The sequence below is a fragment of the Medicago sativa genome, chromosome 3 (assembly GCF_051527215.1).
Source record: "Medicago sativa cultivar Bolivia chromosome 3, Bolivia_mono, whole genome shotgun sequence".
In the NCBI taxonomy this organism is placed as follows: Eukaryota; Viridiplantae; Streptophyta; class Magnoliopsida; order Fabales; family Fabaceae; genus Medicago; species Medicago sativa.
Window position 1 is genome coordinate 63,058,308 of NC_140751.1, and position 6,092 is coordinate 63,064,399.

At 38.0% G+C, this 6,092-nt stretch overlaps 1 non-coding gene across 1 annotated transcript; it reads left to right on the forward strand.

Annotated features, from left to right (window-relative positions):
- Window positions 1-4,999: 4,999 nt before the first annotated feature.
- Window positions 5,000-5,106, forward strand: LOC146939022 (small nucleolar RNA R71). The gene has a single exon (XR_015033723.1). It is a non-coding gene; the product is annotated as a small nucleolar RNA R71 (small nucleolar RNA).
- Window positions 5,107-6,092: the final 986 nt, after the last annotated feature.

Here is a 6,092-nt window from a genome sequence, read left to right on the forward strand (position 1 = left end):
TGATAATTTTTAATCCACGTTAAGACGGTGAATCTAGATTAGAAATTAGGGTTACATAGAAATTAGGGTTTAGGCTTGTTTTGTTTAGGATTGAGTCATTAGACTCCCCAACAATCCCAAGACGAAGAAGTCTACTCACTCATGTTCATCGTAGACATGGGGGAAGAAGAGAGATAAACAGTAAAATAAATTGCAAAGAAAGTAAAAAGGAAATAAATACTTTTTATTGAAATAATACTTGAAATAAACAAAGTAAAAGGTGAATGTTTATGGTGGAGAGCTACTCTATTTATAGCTTTACAATTGACTTAGAAACTAAGCAACTAAAAGGGTAAAACAGTAAAGCTGCAACAGGGTAACTTGGGCCCGAAGAAAAAGCAGCAAAAGAGACTTCTGGAGGTGGCACGGCCGTGCCACATGTTGGCACTGGCCGTGCCAACCTTCTGACTTGGTGGGAACATATTTTTGTTCCATATCTTCGTATTTTCACACTGTATTTGCTCCAGTCCTCTTTCTTTTGTTCCAAGACACCTTCCACCATATATTCGTTCCTAAAATAAAATAAAAAGCAATTTAAAGTAAAATATTCTAAAAGAAAATAAAATGCAATAAAATCAAATCAAATCTTATTTAAAACTAAACTAAATAAAGCATTAAAATATACTAATCTATGACTCATCAAACTCCCCCACACTTGAATCTTTGCTTGTCCTCAAGCAAAAGGCAATAGACATAGCAGGCAACAAAAGATTTATTCATGGAAATATTAAGAACACATGTCTCAAAAGAAAGGCTTTCCTTCAAGTACACTAATTACAATTTCAAATACTTCTCATGAACCTATTCTACCCAACATCAAGTCTCAAGTGAGTGTGTGTGCCATCCAACCCTTTTCTTGCTCCTGTATAAGACAGATATTATGAGGAATAGGTTCTATCCTTAGTGCTAAAGTAACCGAGAAAAGTCCTTTCTTCATTTCATATAAGAGTGATGGGAATTTAAGTTAAAATTAGATTAGATTATCAATTAAGCACAAGGGGCTGCAGATGCTTAGGGGCTATCTATCCTCGTAGGAAGTCTTCTCGGATGTAATTGTCCTTTCCCCCTAGATTCAAAATCACCCTAAGCAGTGCTGCAAAATTATTATTTGTTTCATCTCTGCGTAGGAAGTCTTTTTGGATGTAATTGTCCTTTCCCCCTAGCATTGATGAATTTGTTTCACTTTAAGTTCAAATTAGGGAGTCACCACCACAATTAGGAAGTTAGGGATTGTCCTTTCCCCCACATGTTGGTGCCATTCTCCCGCCCCTTTTAACTTTAACAATTTAAGAATATAACAATTAAGAACATTGGTTAATTTCCCACACAAACTTATACTACTTTTACTCTTAAGACTTTAAAGGGTCTAAGTTAACACTAAAGATAGAACGTGTTCCTTAAAATACCTATTCATACATTTGCTCAAGGATTGCAACCGGGTGCTTTTCTCATTGGAGATTTTCACAATAAAACAAGACATGGGTATAGCAAGAACATAAGAAACACAAGAAACTACTTTCATGTACAAGAAGCAACCTAAAGAAGAGACAAAACAAAAATTTTCATGCCATTTTTTACATTAAACACAAGCTACTAGTCATGCCTTTCACTATAAAAACAAAACAAAAGAATAAAGTTCAAGGGAGTTTGGACACTACGACTCTAGACACTTTATTAGGGCCCCCCACACTTAGGGGAAGCATTGTCCTCAATGATTCAAAAGAAAAAGAAGTTAAAAGAAAGGAAGAAGAAGTAGAAGAAGAAGAAGGAGTGAAGAAGAAGAATTAGGGAGAGAAGAAGAAGAAGAAGGGAAGAGAGGAAGAGGAAAGCTCACATGTTCTCATTGAGGTCCATAAGAAGGACCTTGGAGATTGAATTGGTGCATCATCCTTCGGAGCATTGCATTGTTTTCTTCCGACAAGCGGTTGCCCCTTTGGACATCATTTCTCAGCCCCAAAAGTTCGACACCTTGCCTTTGTTGCTCGGTGCTTATCCTTTCAACCTCGGTTCGCATCCATGCCCATCTTTCATCATTATTGAGTTCTCCGACATTATGGTCATGGTGCTCCTCCTCATGGTGCAAGTTAGCACCTTCTCCTTCATCATGTTGCTCATGTACCTGTTCATTATCAACATACAACCAATTTTCCTCCACCTCGGTGTTAGTCTGAGATGGGTTAGGAAGCAAAAACAGAATAGGCACATTGAGTTTAAGGGCATATTGCATGGGTGGATGATGTGTAATGAATTTCATAGAGATTAGAGTCTCTATGTTAAGCCTATTGTTGCCCTGAATTTCATGTATCCCTTCCTCCTCGCTCACTCCAAACTTACTAGCAATGAATGTGATAACACCCCCCACTACTATGTCGGCTACAAGATTAGGCTTAGTTCCTATTGAGGCAAGGTAGTCAAGCATGTAAAAACAAGTATTCACGGGGTAATTATGAAGCATAGCCCAAAGCATAAAGATTTCATCCGTCCTACATGTTCCTACTTCCTTCCTACCCCAAATGGTACAAGCCATTACCCTTTGAAGGTACCTAAGAACTGGGTTGTGGATGTTACTAGCCTTGTTTGAACGTGAAACGTATTGATCTAGACCAGTTATGCGTGTCCAAAAGCTAGCAGGGTTATAGTCTTCCGGCTTTAAAGCTTGATTCCAAGAGTCATGGATGAACCCCGCATTTGCGAAGCCCATTTCAGTGCAAAAGTTTTCAAGGGACATCTCGTAATCAATATTCAAAAGCCGGAAGGAGACTCTATGATCGGGGTCATCTAAATTCAACTTATCTTTCTTGAATTGGATAGAACTTAAAAACTCATAAGTAAAATTTTCATACCCCCTCATAGGACTAAGCATCTCACCCCATCCTAATCTATTCAGGAATTCAAAAGCATTGTCCCTAATCCCTAAGGTATTCATAGTATGAAAATGAGGGTACCTACAAGGATGCAAAGGTTTAGTGATAAGGACTTTATACCTTTCTTTTTGGTTGTTATCCTTGAAGGTGATGCCATGATTCTTTGCCGGTGCCCTTTTCTTTGATGGAGGTCCTCCGGAAGATGTTGTCGGTTCCTTGCCACTTCTTCTTGAAGCCATTAGACCTTTGACCTTGGGTTGATTATGAAATTTTGGTGAAGGTTAGGGTTTGTGAAGAATTTTGTAGAAAAGGGTGGTTGAGGGTTGGGGTTGATGTTCTAGTGAGGTTTATGGGTTTAGATGTGGAGATTGGTTAAGATTTTGTGGTTTTTGGGTTAGGGTTTATGGTGATAAGGGTTTGGTGAATTATGGGTTTGAGTGGATGAAAGATGTTTTTGATGGGTGGTTTGTGTTTGGAATGAAGTTTGTGATTGATTGGTGAAAGAAATGAGTGAATTGGTGAAGTTTTGAGGGAGATATGAAGGTTTGAAGGTTTGAAGGTTATGGTGGTTTAGAGAGAAGTTTGAAAGATGAAAGAGGGTTGTGGTTTGTGAATGAGGAAGAAGGAAGAAAAATTTATGTTATATGGTGTGTAGAGGTCGGGCACGGCCGTGCCACCCTTGGCACGGGCCGTGCCAACTTACTGACTTCATGCTCCAAATTTGCCTTAAAAACCTGGCATGGCCGTGCCAGCCTTAGCACGGGCCGTGCCAACCTTCTGGTCCTGGGGGCTTCAAAATTTTTCACTTTTCTTGAATCATACTTGGACAATTACCTACAAAACACTTAAAACAACCAAAAACAAACAAAACAAAAGCAATTAAATGCGTGGGTTGCCTCCCACGAAGCGCTTGTTTAGAGTCACTAGCTTGACGGTTAGAAAGTGGTTTTAACTATCCTATACCCAATCTCTCACTAAGGGATAATGGCAACAAACTAACATTCTCTCCCAAATCACACATGGCTTTCTCAAATGTTTTATATCCTATGACACAAGGTATGGAAAATCTCTCTGGATCCTTAAGTTTAGGTGGCAATTTGTTTGGAAGTATTTCAATAAAATTTCTAAACTGCTCATCAAACTTGGATTTAGCAAACTCTTGTGTTAAAGGAATTTTAGGCTCATGAGATGGTGAAACAAATGGCTTGTCATTCTCTCTTATAGCTTTCTCACTTTGAGGCTTATCACTTCCTATGTCTCCTTCATTGTTCTGAATTTTCACAACGGGGTCCTCTAATTGGTTACCATCCCTAAAAATAATAGCACTTATATGGTCTTTGGGGTTGGTTTTGGTTTGGCCTAGAAGGACTTCGGAGGTTTGAGAGGGAGTAGCCACCTGTTGGGGTACTTGAGAAGTCAGAGTCTCTATCACCTTACTGTGAGTAACTATGGAGTCTACGTTCGATGTATGTTTGGCAAGAGAGTCCTTCAAAAATTCAGTTTGATTTTTAAGCTCTTGGAGCTGCTTGGATTGATCAATAACACATTTTTCTAGTAAAATTTCCAAGCTGGATTTTTGAGGAATTCCTTGGTTGTTTGCATAACCGGGTGGTGTTGTTTGTTGTCCAAAAAGATTTTGAGGGGTTTGAAAAAAAATTTGATTGTTTTTAAACCCTTGATTATATTGAGCATAGTTTACTTGCTCAGGACTTCTAACAACACTACCTAGTTGGCAATCAATGCCAATATGGCCAAATACACCACAAACTTCACAAAGAGGTGATACAGGGGCAGGTGTGACAGCACTAGTATTTATTTTATCAAATTTTTGTGTGAGTGTGTCAACCTTAGCAGCTAGATGATCAAGGGAAGAATTTTCATACATACCTACCTCTCTCTGAGAGGGTGAAGGAGCAACATTAGTGGTGTCCCTTCCGTAGGTCCACTGAAAGTGGTTTTGTGCCATGTCCTCGATCAAAGCATATGCTTCTGTGTATGTTTTGTTCATCAGAGCTCCACCTGCAGCTGCATCAACATGAATTTTTGTGGGATACAAAAGACCATTATAAAAAGTGTGAATAATAAGCCAGTTCTTTAAACCATGATGGGGACAAAGTCTAAGCATTTCTTTGAAATGCTCCCACACATCGTAAAGAGATTCTCCATCTTTTTGAGTGAATTGTGTGATTTGATTCCTTAATTGAATTGTTTTAGAATAGGGGAAGAATCGAGCGAGAAAAGTTTGCTTCATTTGATGCCATGAAGTGATAGAACCATTTTCCAATGAATTAAACCAAGTACTAGCTCTACCCCCCAGGGAAAAAGGAAAGTAGTGCAGCCTTACGACCTCTTAGTTTGCATTCACGGTTCCACTGAGTCTTAAAAAAGTTGAAATATGAAAATTCGGATCCTCAGTGGGTGATCCGAAAAATTGATTTTGCTGCACTAACTCGATAAGTGCAGGTTCTATTTCAAAATTGTCGTCAACCGTTGGGTACACAATAACATCGTATGACTCATTTGAAGATGGGATTGCATACTCTATGAGAGTGCATTCCTTAGTCATATCGTTATTATCTTCCCAAGAAGTTAAAGGCAAAAGAAGAAATAGAAAAAGAAAGAAATAAAACAAGATAAAATAGAGGAAAAGATTTTTTTTTTTTTGAAAGAAATATAAATATAAAATAAAATATAATAAAACAAAAGATTTTTTTTTTTAAGAAATATAAAAAGAAATAAAATAAGGAAAAATATTTTTTTCTCTAATCACTATTAAAAAGTTAATCAAATTACAACAACTCCTCGGCAACGGCGCCAAAAACTTGATAGAGCCAAACCGCAAGTGCACGGCCTATCGAAGTAATAGTAGTAAGAAGAGTATCGTTCCGCTAGGGAGTTGTGAATTCAATTAACTTTTAGAGAATTATTAGAAGAGAGAAAAGTTTATAAGAAGGGGGTTTAATTGCTGAAAGTAAATAACAATAATGATAAAGGGCCTCAGGATCATTGGTTCATCATAATGACAAATCCTTCACTAGACAAGACCTAAACATCTAATTTCATGGTTTACACACTAATTTCTAAAGACCGGTATCCCTTAGCCCCTCACCTTTCCGATGTAAGTCCGGTGAGAGTTTACTTCTAGCAACCAAGCCTATTTCGCTGACATGATTACTAAAAGATGCATAG